Raw genomic sequence first — 19,548 nt, 5'->3', positions numbered from 1 at the left:
GCCTGCTAACCAGACAGCTGGCGGTTCAAACCCACCAGCCACTCCTCGGAAGGAAGGTTGGGCAATCCTACTTGATGGCACACAACAACAACAACAAATATATAATTTATTTATTTATTTTTAACTCATTATGTTCCAGCTGCTGTGATCGCAGGCGGATACTTTCCAGCTGTCATCCTCCTGTTAAGGCTCAATGTGTTTGTTGTTGCCAGTTGCCATGGAGATGATCCGTCTCATGGCGACCCCATGTGTTCAAAGTAGAACTGCTCTGGAGGGTTTTCAAAGCTGTGACCTTCAGGAAGCAAATTGCCAGGCCTGTCTTCTGAGGAGCCTCTGGGTGGGTTCGAACAGCCAACCTTTTGGTGAGTAGTCAAGTGCTTAACTGTTGGGACCACCCTGGGACCTCAAAGGCTGTAGGACCCCCAGCCATTTGGCTTGGAAACAGCCAACCTGGTCATTAGTTATTTAGGTATCTCCTTCCTTCTGGGTCACCTCCCAACTCTAGGCATTATAAGAGGTCTCCAGAATTTCTAAACATCCCTTGATGAAGTAGTTCCTACTTTTTCTGGAGACTGGATGGAACATGGTGGAGGAGAGGCCTGAGGAAGCTGGGGATAGCTGTGGTAGGCATCTGTATGACTGGATCCCACTTCATAGTTATTACCTACTCAGAGCGTGCTCCAGAATTTGGCCTGTGGTAAGAGCCCTGTCTTAGTACTCTAGAATGGCTATAAGAGAAATGCCACAAGCGGATGACTTTAACAAACAGATATTTATTCTCTCATGGTTTAGGAGGTGTGGTAGTTAATGCTGTGTGTCAACTTGGCTGGGCCTGTTTTTGAGTGGCTGGGCAGCTGGATATATTCCCTATGATGAGACCGGTCGATGATCAACTCCATGGTGGAATCTATTGGAGCAGCTGAGTAGTTGTCTTAGGGATGTGGTCTGCTCCCAGTATATAAGGAGAAGCTTTGAGAAAGGTCTCTGCAGCTTTTTGGCCCACCTGGAACCTGCAGTTAGCTGAGTCTTCATCTCAATGGCCTGCCATATTTTCTGCTGAGCTTAGGATTGTTTGTGGACTTGAACCAATGGTGTGCCATGTTGTTTGATAATTTGGGACTGTGCAATTTTATTTGTAGACCTTGAGCTTGTCAACCTCAGCAGCCAGTGGCTGTCTGAGTAAAAAAAAAAAAAGCCTCCAGCTTCAGTGGGACAGGAGCATGAGGCAGAGCTGAAGCCCAAGGTTGAGGGGCTGTCACCCAGCTCTTAGAGCTGGCCCTTTGAACTTAGACTTCTAGCCTCCTAAACTGTAAGCCTCCTAAACTTCAACTATTTGTTAAAGCCATCCACTTGTGGTATTTCTGTTAGAGGAGCACTAAAATTAAAAACCCAAACTCATTGCCATCGAGTTGATTCTGACTCAGCACTAGAGAATCAAAACAGGAGGCCACATGTCTGAATTCAGTTGCCAGGTCTCTCTGTCGGCTCTGGGGAAAGGTCCTTGTGTCCTTTCAGCATCTGTGGACCTGGTGTTCCTTGGAGATCCCCACGTGTCTTGGCATCAGTCTTCTCCTGGGCCTATGAGGTTCTCAGTGCAGGGACTCTGGGTCCAAAGGGCGTGCTCCACTCTTGGCTCTGCTTTCATGGTCGTTCTGAGGTCCCTCATCTCTGCTCACTCCTCTCTCCTTTTTTCTCTTGTAAGAGAAAAGATGATGCAGGCTACACCCCAGGGGGACTCCCCTACATCCATTAAGGATGGTGATTTAAGTAAAGGTGAAGCATCCCGCCTGAATGCTGCCTCATTAACATGACAAGCATAACTGAATCCTCTTTAACATAAACTAACCCACCAGCCACTCCTCGGAAGGAAGGTTGGGCAATCCTACTTCCGTAGTGATACTGCCTTGGAAACACAAGGAGGGGTCACTATGAGTCGGGCCGACTCGACAGCAAACAACAACAACAACAATCCTGCCTTGTTAACCACCGGCAGAGGTTGGGAATTACAACACATGACAAAATGGAGGATAATCACACAGTACTGGGAAGGAAGGTTGGGCAATCTACTTCCGTAGTGATACCGCCTCGGAAACCCAAGGAGGGGTCACTATGAGTCGGGTCCAACTTGCTGGCAGTGAGTTTGTTTGTTTTGTTTTATGGGCAACATGATCCAGGAAACATCCAAAGAGGATGGAAAGAATACACAGAATCACTGTACAAAAAAAGAACTTGTTAAAGTTCATCCATTTCAGGAGCTGGCATATGATTAAGAAATGAAGGTATTGAAGGAAGAAGTCAAAGCTGCACTGAAGGAATTGGTGAAAAACAAGGCTCCAGGAATTGATGGGATATGCATTGTGATAGTTAAGGTTATGTGTCACCTTGGCTGGGCCTGGTTTTGAGTGGCTGGGCCCGGTTTTGAGTGGCTGGGCAGCTGGATGTAGTTACTCCCCATGGTGAGATTGGTAATTAACTCCATGGTGGAATCTACTGGAGCAGCTGAGTAGCTGCCTTAGGGATCTGGTCTGCCTCCAGTCTATAAGAACCAACTTTTAGGAAGGTCTCTTGCTTTTGGCATGCTTGACTCTTCATGTAGCCGAGTTGTTATTCAGTAAGGCTACTGCCATGTTGTCTGCCAATTCTGGGACTCTTAATGGACTTGGATCAATGGCCTGCTGTGTGGTTTGATAATATCGGGACTGTACCATTTTATTTGTTGCTTATTAGCCTCAGCAGCCAGGTGATGCCTGAGTGAAGAGACACCTCTAGCTTCAGTGGTCTGGGAGCAAGAGGCAGAGCTGAAGCCCAAGATTGAAAGAGTTTCACCCAGCCCCTAGAATCTGCCACTTTGAGCTCGGATTTCTAACCTCCCAAACTGTAATAGAATAAACCCCTGTTTGTTCAAGCTACGTATTTGTGGTGTATTCTTTTAGAGTGGCACTAAGTAACCAAAACACCCACTGAGGTAATTCAACAAATGGATGTCACACAGGAGGCACTCACTCAGCTGCGCCAAGATATTTGGAAGATAGCTACCTGGCCAACTGACTGGAAGAGATCCATATTTGTAGCCATTCCAAAGAAAGGTGATCCCACAGAATGTGGAAATTACTGAACAATATCACTAATGTCACATGCAAGTAAAATCTTCCTGAAAATAATTCAAAAATGGTTGCAGCAGTATATTGACAGAGACCTTCCAGAAATGCAAGCTGGATTCAGAAGAGGATGTGGAACAAGGGATATCATTGCTGATGTCAGGTGGGTCTTGGCTCAAGGCAAAGAATACCAGAAAGATGTTTACTTGTGTTTTATTGACTATGCCAAAGCATTTGATTGTGTGGATCATAACAAATTATGGATAACATTGAGAAGAATGGGAATTCCAGAATACTTGATTCTACTCATGAGGAACCTGTACATTGACCAGGAGGCTGTTGTTCAAACACAACAAGGACACACTGCATGGTTTAAAATCAGGAAGGGAATGTGTCAGGGTTGTATCCTTTCACCATACATATGCAGTCTGTATACTGAGAAAATAATCCAAGAAGCTGGACTATATGAAGAAGAATGTGGCATCAGGATTGGAGGAAGACTCATTAACAACCTGAGATACACAGACGACACAACTTTGCTTGCTGAAAGTGAAGATGATTTGAAGCACTTACTGATGAAGATTAAAGACTACAGTCTGCACTATGGATTATACCTCAAAAGAAAGAAGACAAAAATCCTCACAACCAGACCAATAAGCAGCATCATGATAAATGGAGAAAAGATTGAAGTTGTCAAAGATTTCAGATTACTTGGTTCCACAATCAACACCAGTGGAAGCAGCAGGCAAGACATCAGACAATGTATTGCAATGGGCAAATCTGCTGCAAAAGACCTCTTTAAAGTGATGAAGAGTAGAGTTGTCTCTTTGAAGATTAAGGTGCGCCTAACCCAAGCCATGGTATTTGCAATGGCCTCATATGCATGTAAAATTTGGACAGTGAACAAGGAGGACCAAAGAAGAGTTGATGCTTTTGAGTTGTGGTGTTGGCAAAGAATGCTGAAAGTACCATGGACTGACAGAAGAACAAACACATCTGTCCTGGAAGAAGTGCAGCCAGAATGGTCTTTGGAACCGAGAATGGCCAGACTTCATCTCATCTGCTTTGGTCATGTTGTCAGAAGGGACTATTCCCTGGAGAAGGATATCTTGTTTGGTAAAGTGAAAGGTCACCAAAAAATGGCAAGGCCCTCAATGAGATGGAGTGGCATAGTGGCTTCAATGATGGGCTCAGGCATTGCAAGGATTTGTGAGGCTGATGCAGGAATGGGCAGTGTTTCGTTCTGTTGTATATAGGGTCGCTATGAGTCTGAGCCAAGTCGATGGCACCTAACAACAGCAACAACAGCACTTTATTATTTGTTGGACTTGGGAAGCACTCTGGAAAGCAGGCTGAAGCCTGTGGCTTAGGCCTGAGGCTTAAGGGTGTGCTCTTCTTTGCCAAGACCTCACCCACATCTAAGCACTAACTGGAAGAGAGGAGAGGCCCTGGGTATTTGAGGGCAGAGAAGAGAGAGAGCTCGCCCAAGGGACGCCGCCTGGGGAAGCCTGCCAGGAGGAGGTGGAGAACAGAGACCTTTCAACATACCATGACCCCAGGCACTAGTATGTTGGACCAATCTATCTCTGTTTCCTAGTGCTGCTGTAACAGAAATACCATAAGTGGGGGACTTTGAAAAACAGAATTTCCAGTTCAGGAGGCTGAATGTCAGAATTCTGGGCTCTGGCTCTAGGGGGAGACCTTGTCTTGGTTGGCTGTGGGGGAGGTCATTGACTCTTTCAGCTTCTGTAGCCCTTGCACTCCTTGGTGATCTCCATGTGGCATTCTCTCTGCCCCCGTTTGTACTTGCTTATGTCTGTGTTTGTGCTGCTCCTTATAACCCAGAAATGATGAGGTTTAGGACACACCCTACACTGATGGGGATCATTAACATAACAAAGAAATTATCTCCACAAAGGATCACATCCACAGATGTTTTGGTTCTCTAGTGCTGCTCTAACAGATACCTCACAAATGTGTGACTTTCATAAACAGGGATTTATTCTCTTACAGTTTAGGAGGCTAGAAGTCTGAGTTCAAAGTGCCAGATTTAGGAGCTTGGTGAAAGCCCCTCAACATTGGGCTTCAGCTCTGCCTCTTGCTCCCAGCCCACTGAGGCTGGAGGCTTCTGTTAACTCAGCTGTTGACTGCTGAGGTCAACAAGTAAAACTATGGCAGATCCCTAAGGTTATTGAGCAACATGGCAGGCCACTAGTTAAACAGTCCCAAGATTGGCAGACAACATGGCAGACCACTGATGACTTGGCCAAATGCAGGATGCACATGTGCCAAGAAGCTCAAGACCTTTCTCAATGTGTCTTCTTATGTACAGGAAGCAGACCACATCCCTAAAGCAGCTACTCAGCTGCTCATGGCGGATTCTACCATGGAGTTGATTACCAGTCTCATCATGGAGAATAACTCCATCCAGCTACCCAGCCACTCAAAATCAGGTTCAGCCAAGTTGGCACACAACCTTAACTACTACAGTAGGTATGAGGGTTGGGACTCCAATGGATATTTTGGGGGGAACACAATTCAATCCATAAGAAGAGCAGAAGAAGGGACTTTCCTATGTGCCCTACCACAGAGGCCCCAAGCACAGTCCCTCCCTTACAGAACTGGAGCACCTTGGAAGACATGCACAGATTTTTAGGAAACACCGAAACCCACTGCCATTGAGTCGGTCCTGACTCATAGCAAACCCAGTTGGGTTTTCAAGGTTGTAAATCTTTACAGAAGTTGATTGCCTCAGCTTCTTGTCATGGAGCAACTGGTGGGTTTAAATTATGAACCTTCTGGTTAGCAGCCAAATGCCTTAACCACTACACTACCAGAGCTTCTTTAGGAAGCACAGGTGAGGGTATTATAAATCAGTTAAGAAATCAGTGGCCGAGACTTCACCTGAGTGTAGGGTCCTTCTGAGCCTAGTGTCTCCTAGGACTCTGCCCTTCTCTGGTCCCAGGGACTCCTTCTCTGAAGACCTCCCAGGTCCAGACTCCTGAGGAGTGACTACACAATCGGAACATTGCATTTAGATGAAAGGTTTTGTCAGCTTTGAAGTGTCAACTGTTTTTGCTTCCATTTGTAATTTTACCATTTTGGGTAACCTATTTTTGTAGAATGTATTTTTGTAGAAGAACTTATTTTTCCTCCTTACGCTGCTCTAGCATTACACATTTTTGAGCCAAATAATTTAAGTCTGATGTTTGTTTTTTGTTTGTTCTTTTGGCCACAAGTAAATACATGTCTAAGTGATAGCTTCCCACAGCTCTTGAATTAAGCAATATAAAAATACCATGTGTTTTAATTTTAGTTTTGTGGGTCATGTAGTTGATAAATTATTTCCAATGTAATGAAAAATATAGTATATTTTTTAAAATCTGTAAAATAACAAATTAAAAGCTGTCTTTCCATCACACTCCCCCAGACATATCAGTGCCTAGTGCCCACCTTGAGGTCTTGTGCCCTCTTACTGGCCGTCTCTCCACCCATGGTCTCTCTTGCACCTACTCTTCTTATGGAAATGCACCAGCTCCCTGTTCCAACCAGGCCTATGGAATTTCTCCATGTTCCCTGGGCACATGATAAAAATAACAAGAGATCATGTTTAACCAGCAGTTTCTTTGTTCCAGACAGAGTTCTCAAAGGCTTTACCTACATGAACACGTTTAATCCTTCAAACAACCCTGACAAGTAGGTACTATTTTTAATCTTTGTTTTATAGACAAGGAAATAGTGCAGACAGAAGTTGAAGTAGTTGCCAGAGGTCACACAACTTCAGATTCTGACAGTGTGAATCCAGTGGTCATGCTTTTCAACACAATGTTTGGCTTTCTGCCTTTGCAGACGCTGATGCCCTTACCCTTCATCTGCCTGGCCAAACCCTTCTCCTTCTGCAAGGGCTCACATGTCATTTCCTCTGTAGAGCTGTCCCCTGTGGCTTGGGTGGGCACTCCCACCCTGACTCGAAGGCTTCATTTCCCATCTGTTATTGAAATTATCACTTGGTATGTGATCATCTGGAATCATGTTGACTCTATCTATGTCCTCTGTTTCCACATCCCTGCTAGATGGTCAGGATTTGTGTTATTCATTTTTGCATTAGATGAGCCTACACAGGGGCTCATTTGCTGCTTGCTGAATGAATGAAATGCTGATTTGCATTATGCAAGCCTTGTTCTGTCCACCAGGCAATCAGCCAGTGTAGCTGAGACAGGCTCAGGGCTGTGATGGGCACCTTCTATCTTCTGCTGGGTGATGCTCTCAGAGGCTGTGCCTTCAAGAAGGGTGGGCTCTTCTACCAAGTGCCCCCTCACTGGATCCTGTGCTGTCCAGGGCCCTGCAGGTCACCCCATGGCCCTTTCCACAGTGCTTCCTGCCATCTCTGCCACTCTTCTTTGTCATCTCCTTTTTTTTTTTTTTTTTTTGCAACTTTGGCCCTTCTCTTGGTTTTCTGTGAAGATGTTAGCAGAAAGCAGGTAAGAGGAAATTATAGAAGGACAAGGCCTGGGGGCAACAAGTGAGAAATGGTCTTCGTCATTGTGATGGCTAGGCTATGGTTCCCAGTGCTATAGTCAAACACTAGTCTAGTTGCTGCTCCACAGTGCAATGCAATGCAATGCAATGTAATTTAATGTAACATAATATAGCATAATCACCTTCCACAATGTAAAGTAATGTAATCAACACAATCCAATGTAGTGTAATCACCAATCAGTTGAAGAAGTTTCCTTATGGTGTGAACTGCCTCCAGACTATAAACAGTTATTTTGGCCGAACTCTCTTCCTCTATCCACAGGAAACTTTTGTTGCCTGACCTACGGATCTTGGGACACAGGCCTCCAGGAGCTGCAGCCTGAAACCTGACCTACAGAATTTGGACTTACCAGCCCCCCATAAGCACATGATGCAATCCTTTGAAGAGAATCCTCTCTCAGGTAGGTACATAGACAGGTGATGGATAGGTAGGTAGATAACAGATAGATAGACAATAGGTACCTAGGATGATAGATAGATAGGTAGATACATCGTAGATATGTAGATAGACACATAGGTGACAGATGATAGATACATGGTAGATGGATGATTGATAGATACATAGATATGTAGAAAGATACATTGATTGATGATAGCTGGATGAAAGATGGTAGATAGATAGATAGATACATGCATACATAATACATACATAGATTTCTTTCTAGAGAACCCTGATGAAGGCCATCATGAAGCTTCTAATAAAAGTCAGAGTCTTGAGTGAAGGTGGGAACAACTACATGGTCCTTGAGAATGTTAGCCCTGGCACTCAGAGCTGGTCTTACAGCAGTGATGGTCTGGAGCAGCTCTTTCACACTGGGCCAGCCTTGGGCTCTGGGGCGTGGGGTTGTGCCACAGAGCATGCTGGCTCAGCCACCATGACTGCTGTGAGAGCTGCCTTGGACTTCCCACACATACTGGCTGCCCTACATTGATCATGTGGCTAACTCATGCCCCTGCCCCAGTGGTACATCACATCCTTGCCTTTTCCCTGTCCAGCTGCCCATCTCTCAGCCAGGTCTTCCCATTGTCTTAGGATGAACTCTGGAGAGTTGACATGGGAAGCTCCAACCTGTCTCCTCCCAGTCACCACTTGCTTACGCTTGCTGGTTCTGCTCTGTGAATCCAATACCTCTCCTCCTTGCCCTTGTGGTTGTTTTCTTCCAAATTCCCTCCGTTTCATCTACACGGATCCAGTGTCTGCAGCCCTGGATGTGGCCTCCGGTGGCTCCCTAAGGACCTCATGCTTCCTTGGCCTATGACTATATGCCTCAGCTATGCAGTGCAGAAGGGTTTGTGTTGTGTGTGGTTGTTTCTGCTGTATCACGTTGCAAGGTCACATATAATTTATTGGCCCCTTCTCATTCCCCTGAGGTCTCTTTCTGTGTTTGTATTTTCCAAATACTTTCTCTCTTTGCCATTAATGACTATGTTTGTGGTTCTTGTCTTCCTTGGTGTAACAGCTTGCATTTTCTCCACATTGGCTTTCCTTTTATTTTCTGCCCTTAATTATCATCTCTCTTGCTATTCACACCCTATCCTCCTCCTTGAGTGGGAGGATTATTTACTTGCAGTGAATGGACAACTGTGGATCCCAGTCTTCTCGGCTGGGAGGAGATGTCAGAGAGAATTATCTTCACCACAGTGCCGATGGCATTTTGCCTTTTCCTCCAACCCTGTGTGCTGCTTATCCAGTGACTCAAGGCTCTGTCCACCAGGGCCCAGGACAGACACTATAGGAGGATGAAGGGGTAGGATCTGGGATAGAAACATACAAGAAGTGGGATTGTTTATCTGGAAAATAGATGCAACAGCCCATGTTCTTCTTGTGGGTGAGGTGGGATTATACCAAGAGCAAAGACTCAGAGTTAATCCTGAGGCTTGGAACAGGGGGCAAAGAAAGGTTTTCTTGAGGGAGGGGACCATCTTCCTGTACAATCTTTAAATATAAAACAGAGATTGTTCTATTCAGAAGAGAAATGTCCAACCTTAGTGAAATGGGATCCATAATGTATTTAGATCTTCCTGTCATCTTCTGGCTTTGTTTCCAGCCCTTTGGACATCATTCTCAATAATATGCCTTCCTTTCTTCTACGTAAACCATTTATTTTTCTATTTAGCAAGGGTGCTTGCCTCTACTGACAAAGAATTGAACAGGAGAGGCAAAGTGTCTGCACCTACCAAAGTGTATTAAAGAGAGAGGAGAAGGGAAGGGCTTGAGAGGGAGAGACAGAGAGGGTTTTTGCCGGTGTTAGCCTCTGGTCTCTCACCAAACAAAGGATTTCCTAGACTTCATAAAGGGTTTCAGGCAGGAATAAGGAATAGGCAGGGATTTCTGGGGAAAAGGTGGGGTTATGAAAATCAGGTGCTCACCCAGGAGATAGCCAAGATAGATTCCACACCTCAAAGGCTGTCAGAACAACGGTGGAACCCATTGTGAAGGCTACTGGGATATTACCATAACTTAATGCATAATGCATAATGTATCAACTCTGAGAGTTGAGCATGCATATCTCTGGATCCTGGTTTGAGTTCCAGCAAAGGATTCCTGTTCTTGACTGCCTCTGGTGGAAGGTCACTTTGTCAGTCAAGTTGAATTTTATTGCGCAGGCTCTGCACCTGGTGAGGAACTTGAAGGACAACTCAGGAGGTTGATCAGCTTTTTACAAGGGTCAAGCTTGTGGGGCTTCTGAAATGTAATTTCTTATCTTGCCTGGTGAATGTAGGGCCAGGTCAGATTAAGTGCTCAGTGACTGTCTTGGTGGTTTATGGTGATGTTAACATGATGACAAACATGATCTCAAATTCTCTTGGGCTACAATTTTCCATATTTATATCCAGGACTTAATGATATGTAAGGCCCTTTCCAGCTGTAGGATTTATTCTATGGGTCTAAATTGATAAGGAGGAAACCTACTGCCACCCCCAATGAGGTTCTAGGAATGGGTCGGTTTTTCAAAATCCTATACTTTCTGGTTCAAACCCACCAGCCACTCCTCGGAAGGAAGGTTGGGCAATCCTACTTCCGTAGTGATACTTCCTCGGAAACCCAAGGAGGGGTCACTATGAGTTGGGGCCGACTCGACAGCAAATAACAACAACAACAACATACTTTCTGTAAAGCGAAACTTGTTCTATCTCTTTATGTTAAGAAATAGGTTATCGAGGGAGTGTAGACTTAGAGAGAGAGGGAACCCATGGCATGTACAGTGTGTCAAGAGGGAACCAAGGGTGGGTACAGTCTGAGAGAGAGGGAACCAAGGGTGTGTACAGTGTAGGAATGAGGGAACCAAGGATGTATACAATCAGGAGAGAGGGAGCCAAAGGCATACACAGTCAGAGCAAGAGTGAACCGAGGGTGTGTACAGTCTGGGAGTGAGGGAACCGTGGGTATGTACAGTCAGAGAGAGGGAACCAAGGTGGGTACAGTGTGTTAAGGGGGAACCAAGGATGTGTATGGTCTGGGAGTGAGGGAACCAAGGGTGTGTACAGTGTGGGAGGGAGAGGGAACCGAAGGTGTGTACAGTGTGTCAAGTGGAAACCAAGGGTGTGTACAGTGTGGGAGAGAGGGAACCAAAGGTGTACAGTCCAAGAGAGAGGGAACCAGGGGTATGCACAGTCTGGGAATAAGGAAACTGAGGGTGTTCACAGTGTGAGAGGGAACTAAGGGTGTGTACAGTGCAGGAATGAGGGAACTGAGGGTGTATACAGTCTGAGAGAGAGGGAACCGAGGGTGTGTAGTCTGGGAGTGAGGGAACCAACGGTATGTACAGTGTGTCAAGAGGGAACCAAGGGTGTATACAATGTGGGAGAGAGGGAACCAAAGATGTATTCAGTCAGAGAGAGGGAACCAATGGTGTGTACAGTCTGGTAATAAGGAAACTGAGGGTGTGTACAGTGTGAGAGGGAATCAAGGGTATGTGCAGTGTGGGAATGAGAGAACTGAGGGTGTGTACAGTGAGAGAGAGAGAGGGAACTGAGGGTGTGTACAGTCTGGGAGAGAGGGAACCGGGGCACGCACAGCCTGGGAGAGGTAGAATTCTAGTGTTCCTTTGTCCTGTCTCCAATCTCTAAAGCCAAACCAAACCAAACCCACTGCCATCAAGTCAATACCGACTCATAGCAACCCTCATTGGGTTTCCAAAGCATAAAAATCTTTATGGAACTAGATTGCCCCATCTTTCTTCAGCAGAGCAGCTGATGGGTTTGAACCACAAACCTTCTAGTTAGCAGCCAGATGCCTTAGGCACTGCACCACCAGAGCTCCTTAGTGTCCAAAGGATCCCTCAAATTCCAGACTTTTCTTCCACTACTACTGTCTCTCTTACCACTCCTAGGCCCGCTCTGGTTATCAGGATAGCTTAATCATAAACACAGGAAGTAAAGACCAAGTCCGATCTTCTCCAAAAAGCAAGATAATAATAAACACATTTTATTAATCAGATAACTTGAGTAACCAACTAGGGTTTCTGCAGATAACCTGCACCTCAGAACTCAGAGTATAATAGAAACATGGGGCTCTCCAGCTCCAGAGTCCCTATAGCCTTCTTTAAGCCATTATATTCAAGTTATAAAAGAGCTCTGATAGTGCAGCGCGTAAGGCATTTGACTGCTAACCAGAAGGTTGGGGGTTCAAACCCAACAGCCACTCCATGGAAGGAAGATGGGACAATCTAATCCTGTAAAGATTTGCTGCCTCAGAAACCCAATGGGGGTCACTATGAGTTGGAATCAACTCGATGGCAATGGGTTTGGTTTGTTTATTCAAGTTGCAATGTTTTGAGGGCCTTTGAAAACAGGGACACTAGAGGTAATGGGGCTGTTCCTTGGTCCCTGGAGTGGAGGTGGGGATTACTCAATTCACGTGGACAGGCCTCAAGGAGCTTAGAGAGAATTGTGGAACCAGACCACAGGCATGGTTGACACCATAAACAAAACTGACTGCCATCCAGTTGATTCCAACTCATAGCAACCCCTGTTAGATTTCCAAGGCTATAAATCTTTATGGGAGCAGACTGCCTCATCTTTCTTCCAGGGAGTGGCTGGTGGGTTTGAACCACTGACCTTTTGATTAGTAGCCAAATGCCTTAACCACTATACCACCAGAGCTCCTTAAGGTTGATATAGGGCAGAAGAAAAGCTAGAAAGGGGGAGTGGAATTTTCAGCACATAACAGAGAAGTATCCCTCTCTTCAGGTGTTGTTTGAACAAATCAGATATAAGAGCCATCCTGGATGTGGCGGGTTAGCTCTCAGCTCAACAACAGACAGCCTAAGAACTGAACACCTACACCACGGAGATACACTCCTAAGAACAATCAACCGTGGGAGATCAGAAGGGCAGCATTTGCACAAGGAGAGAGGCAGGGAGACAGGAATGCAGAGGCAGGAAGGACACGGGGAAAGTAACCACAGGGAGGAAGTGGGAGGAGAGCTGTTACACTGCAGGAATATAACCAGTGTCACAAAATAAAATGTGTATGAACTGTTGCATGTAAAATGAATCTGCTTTGTAAAATTTCACCCAAATCACAATAAAGAGTTAAAAAAAAAAAAAATCCATCCTGGCGTCCCCGGATGGTGAAAACAATTAACTTGCATGGCTGCTAACTGAAAGATGGGAGGTTTGAGTCCATCGAGAGGCACCTCAGAAGAACGGCCTGGGAAATAGCTTCTGAAAAATCAGTCTTTGGAAACCTCGGGTAGCACCGTGCTACTTTGAAGCATATGGGGTTACCGTGAGTGGAATGGATTCTCCAGCAATGTGGTGTCACCCTAGCAGGCACACATGCCTCTTGACCTTGTCTTCCCTCTAGTGTTGCCCTTCCTACCCAAATGAAACTCCACAGCCCTGCTGGCCAACCAGACCCAGGGGTCCTAGCCCACAAGGCCCAGCTTCCCAGGCAACTGGGCATGGCTACAGAGTTTTCAGGCCCAATTAGAAATGAAAAAGTGCCACACCTTGTTAAAAATCACTAAGGACTTCAAGAAGATGGACAGAGCACTAAAGCAAATTGGGGGGTGGGAGGTTGTGGTGTCCAGAGCGCAGGGTCACTGGGATTCTCATGAAGTCAGCCAGCCCTGCTCCCAAAACATTGTCCAAATAGCAGTATGACCCAGGAAAGGCCATCAGCCCTGGAACCTAAGTGAAGTCCGCAATTAGAGGAGTTCTGGTGGTGTAGTGCCTAAGGCATTTGACAGCTACCCAGAAGGCTGGCGGTTCAAACCTACCAGCCACTCCTGGAAAGGCATATGGGGCAATCTACTTCTGTAGTGATACTGCCTGGAAACCCAAGGAGGGGTCGCTATGAGTCAGATCCGACTCCACCGCAGAGAGTTTGGTTTGGCTTTGGTTGCCAGCACAGAGTGCCACTGTGGGGCTTGTTAGACCAGCACAGGCCACGCCCTCCTTTCTCCGCCCCCTGGAGGCTGCAGTTCACACACAAGGCCTTTTCTGAGGCCTCTTTGTTTAGATGAGTAAAATGAAGCTGTGTCTGGGACGAAATGTACCGCAGGTAGCAATCTAAACTTCAGTCCTGCGTCGGGGAGAGCAAAGATTAATTTAACACGTGGAACTGCTGCTTGGAGGGACTTCATAGGCAGGCGGGCCGAGAGTGGGAGAGTGGCGGCGAAACCACAACAAAGAGGAGAACCTTCCCCTCTCCACCTCGCGCTAAAATGACTGGTGTCAGGTGAACGGCCCCAGCCTACCTGCTTGAAAGGAAGAGCATAATGCAGACTTTCACAGCTTCCACCTAGACGAGGCTGCTAGCCTCCCTGGAGCTAATACATCTGTGCTGGGTACTTGGATGAAGAGCTCTTTGGGTGATTTCCAAGGCCCAGGCTAACCCTCTTCCCACACGCACGCGCGCGCGCGCGCGCACACACACACACACCCTCCACTAGGAGGAGGGGGCCTGGGTCCCTTCAGGCTGGGCGCACTGCTGGTGGTGGGGGGGCTGAGTTCTGCCCAGGATGAGTTCCTGGTGCTAAAGGCACACCAGGAACCAGCTTACAAGAATCAGTTGCTGGTTGCCTGAGATGCCCTCGCTGTGTTATTCAACCACAATAAAATATAAATGGAAAGCAGAAGAAACAGACAAAATGCTATTCTTTCCCCAACATGCATTAGAACAGTCTTTCCGAGAAGGCTTGGAGTGTTCCTTGGGTGTGTGGGGTGAGGGGTGTCATGCGGGGAGTGCTGAGCCTCTTGGAAAGCCCTCTCACCTCTGCCCTTGCCTTCATGGAGGGAGGCCAGTCTCAACCCTCCCGGTAAGTGCCCTGCTCAGCGACTTCCCAGCCATGTTGCACAACACTGGGGGCCCTGATTAAATGTATCATCCCTGAATGGTGCAAACCTTTAAGGAGCCTAGCTGCTAATCAAAAGGTTAGAGGTTTGAATCCACCCTCAGGCTCTTGGGAAGAATAGCCATCTATTTCTGAAAAATCAGCCACTGAGAACCCCATGGAGCACAGTTCTACCTTGACACATGGGGCGCCATGGGTCAGAACTGATCCAATGGCAACTTGTTTACAGTTAAGGAGTTCTGGTGCCATACTGGGCAAGGCATTTGGCTGCTAACCAGAAGATTGGTGGTTCAAACCCACCAGCTGCTCCATAGAAGGAAGATGAGGCAGTCCTACTTCTGCAGAGATTTACAGCCTAGGAAACCCAATGGGGGTCGTTTTGAGTTGGAATCAACTCAATGGCAGTGGGTTGTGTATAGTCAGTGGTGCCCAGAGGCTGTGCACAGTTGCTCCTTCCTCAAACAGTGTACGGTCTTCTCTGAAGATCCCACTCTTCTCTGAAGATCCCATTCTCACAGACCTCCAGCTCCTCCAGCTGACTCTGATTCTCCTCAAGGAGACTGACTACAGCCTCCTAGAATGTGGGTTACTGGCTGCCAAACCAGCTGCAGGTGCTGTTCATGGTCTCTGTGCCATCAACTTTTATGTACAGTGGAATTACTCATGATCTCACCTCTTGATTCCATTACGCTGCACTTGGTTTGATTGATTTTGTTTAAAACATGTAATGGCATCTGATCATTTTCTTACACTCAGAGTTATACCTTAAGACCTTGCCATTCATGTTGAGCATTACATTATGATGGAAAGAGTGGGCATATGGAAAGTTTACTTTATAAAAGAGAGTTGACTTTGTGGGAAAGATGCTCAAATACCCCTCTCTGATTCTGTTCCCTGAAGTCGCCCATTTCTTAATGATTTTCCCTACAGAAACAAATCAAACCAGTTGCTGTAGAGTTGTTTGCAACTCATAGTGACCCTATAGGACTGATCAGAACTACGCCATAGGGTTTCCAAGGCTGTATTCTTCTTCTGCAGTGATACCGCCTCAGAAACCCAAGGAGGGGTTGCTGTGAGGTGGGTCCGATTCGACGGCACATAACAACAACAACGTTCTTGAAACCAGTCCCTAGAGAAAGATATCATGCTTGGTAAAGTAGAAGGTCAGCGAAAAAGGGGAAATTTCCCAGTGAGATGGATTGACCCAGTGACTGCAACAATGTGCTCAAACATAGCAAGGACTGTGAGGATGGCCCAGGACCAGGCAGTGTTTCATTCTGTTGGACGTAGGATCATTATGAATTGGAACTGACTTGACGGCACCTAACAATAACAGTAATCTTTACAGAAGCATACTGCCATATCTTTCTCTGTGAAGTGGCTAGTGGGTTCAAACTGCTGACCTTTTGGTTAGCAGTCAGGTGCTTAACCACTGTGTCACCAGGGCTCATTTTTCCCTACCAAGTACCTGACATATCTTCTCTTAAATGTAGTAAACATACACAAAACAACATCACTAGTTGCTTCAGGTTGACTCCAATGCATGGCAAACCCATATGTGTCAGAGAAGAATTATGCTCCAAAGTGTTTTCAGTGGCTGGTTTTTTGGAAGTGGATCACCAGGCCTCTCTTCCAAGGCACATCTGAGAAGACTCAAGTCTCCAGCCTTTTGATTAGCAGTGACCGTGTCAGCCATTTGTACCACCCACAAATAATCCTGGAAAATGTACTCTATTTTATTTCCTTCATCATCTATAGTTTTTCTTTCTTCAGCTTCTATTAGATATATGTGAGACTTTCACATTTTATTCTTCACACTTTCTGTCCTACATCCCTTCTATTTCCTCAGATCCAATTTCCATTCCACTAAGTCTCTTTTCAACTGTGTCTTTCCTTCTTTGTAATCATCTATGGTATTTTAAATTTTAATTATTATATTTTTAATTATTAGAAGTTCTGTTGTTTACTTCCTGTATCTCTTTACCTTCCCCTCATCATTTTAAAATTATTTTCTCATATAGTTTTAAATATTTAAGACTTATTCTATTATGCTCTTTTATGAACTATGTATGTGGAATCAAATTGACAACAGCAACTTAAAAGATTAGACCTTAGGGGGCAGTGGGTTTTTGTTAAGGAGGGAGGAACAACTCAGGAAAGGAGGGTGAGAATGGTCGCACAACTCAAAGAATGTCATCAGTGTCACTAAATGGTCCATGTAGAAACTATTGAACTGGTGTATTTTTTTGCTGTGTATATTCTTAAGAACAACAAATAAATAGTTAAAAGGAAAAAAAAAAAGACTTATTCTACATTCTCCTCCATATCATATCCTCATATCTATCACAGAAAATTCTTAGAGATCAAATCCTGCCCTCTGTTATGTCTGGTGATTCTTGCTCATGGTGGTTATTTCCTCTTATAAGATAGTTGATTGTTTCTTAGATTATCCTGTCTGGCCTCTTTTTCCTTGATTCTTTCCTTGGAGACTCCTATGTCCCTGTCATCAACTTCTGCAACATGCTTGCATGAACAGAGCCTGGGCTTGAGGTAAGTCAAGTCCCAACTGCATCCCTTGGCTCTCTGGGCATGACCTAGTATGTGGTTTTCCATATGGAGCTCAATTTTCTTTGCTTGGAGGAATGTAGGTAGCTTTAGCCATGGGTGATGGATAGAACCCCAGCCTCCCAGAGAACCTTTGCATCATGGCAAACCCAAGATTCTATATGTAATCTCACCCATTTCCCAGTTGTTCTCACCTCTTTTGATGACTCCTGCTACTTCTGCCAACCTGCTCTTCTGGCATCAACAGCCCCTCCTTACTTTCTTTTTTTCCTTTTTATTTTAATTTTTATTTTTATTGTGATTTGGGTGAAAGTTTACAGAGCAAATGTATTTTCCATACAGCACTTCATACACATTTTGTTTCATAACATTGACTGCAATTCCCCACAATGGAACAGCTCCCCTCCCACTTCCTTCCTATAATTACCTCTTCCCTGTGTCCATCCCTCCCATGCACTCCTGCCCCCTGAGCTATCTATCTCCCTCTGCAAACACTGCCCTTCTGTTCTCCCACAACTGATCATTCTAAGGAGTGTACCAACCTGATGTAAATGTTCACTCCATTTGCTTATTGTTTGGCTGGAAGCCACAGGAGTGAGTTCAGTTCCAGATCTGAAGGGTAACTAGGGGCCATAGTCTCAGGGGTCTCACCAGGCTCTATCAGACCAACAAACCTATTTTTTTTTTTTTAATAATTTTTAGTTTTGTGCCACACTGTTCTCCCACTCTGTCCAGGATCTCCTGCACAGATCCTCCTCCGAGTGGTTGACAGTGGTGGCCCTTCCTTTCAGTGCTGCCATTTCCTTCTGGATGCCAGATCCTGGGAGATAGCCCCTGGGGAGCCTCATCCAACCCTCCCCACACCCCATGGCACTGCCTTCTTTTCCCCTGCACTGCTGCATTAGGGCAGAAATCCATGGCACCGAGAGCCCGGTGGGCCTCTTTCTCCATCCTGGCCCAGGGAAGTTGCTTATAGCAGTGTTGGGGGTCCCTTACTCCAATCTAGAAAACCACCACAGGCTTGGAAATGAAGCATGCCCCTCATCTCTCCTCTGCCACATCTTTATCCCTATACATACTTCCTTGGAGAGAATGAGGCTAGATGCCCAAGTGATATCCTGGTCTCCCTCCTCCACTTACTGTGGGAAGCTTCTGGAATTACCCACCCACCTCACAGTCCCAGACCAACTGGTAGACTTGACTCCTTCCAGTTTCCCTGTTGACTCTTTCAGCACCTTATTGAATTGGTAATAAAGGTAAAAATAGCATCTTTCACCTATTGGGCACCTGCTCAGAGCTTTGCATGTTTATCTCTGGTTCTTACTACATTCTTTCAGGACAGCTGTAATTGCCAACATCTTGCACAGGAGCTGTTAGAAGGACTCACAGAAGTGAAATGATTTATTTAAGGCCACTTGCATCGTCAGGGGCCAAACCTGCATTGGAGCCCTGCTCTAAGTCCAGCCTACCTGCACTACCTAAGTCCATGCCCCTCTCCATGCACTCCTCAATGACTGCATGTCTACCAGTTGGTCTCTCTCCACAGGTATCCCAGAAAGTGAGTGTGGTAGTTAAGTTTATGTGCTAACTTGTCTGGGCCGCAATTTTGAGAAGCTTGGGAGCTGGATGTAGCTGTTCCCCATGATGAGATGTGGTGTAATCACCGTCATGGTGGAATCTGCTGTGAGCAGCTACTAATGGAAGAGGAGTTGTCTTTGGGGTGTGGCCTGCTTGCAGTATATATGGAGCATCTTTGGGAAAGGTCTCTGGCTTTTTGCTCCTGTGTTTGGCCCATCATCATCTCCAGTTGCTGGACTTGAAGCAGTGACCTCCCGTATTGCCTGCTGATTTGGGGAAGGTTGCCTTTGCAGCCTGTGAGCCAACAATCTGCTATTTTACCTGCTGATGTTGGACTCATCAGCCTCAGCAGCCAGTAATCTGCTATACTGCCTGCTAATCTTGAGTTTATTATCTTCTGCAGCTGCATGAGTTAGGAGAAGCCTCCAGCTTGATGTTTGATCCATGGACTTAGGACTTGCCAG

The sequence above is a fragment of the Orycteropus afer genome, unplaced genomic scaffold (genome assembly GCF_000298275.1).
Source record: "Orycteropus afer afer isolate SDZICR_OR568_19922 unplaced genomic scaffold, OryAfe1.0 scaffold00092, whole genome shotgun sequence".
NCBI lineage: Eukaryota > Metazoa > Chordata > Mammalia > Tubulidentata > Orycteropodidae > Orycteropus > Orycteropus afer.
This window is presented reverse-complemented; position numbering follows the sequence as displayed.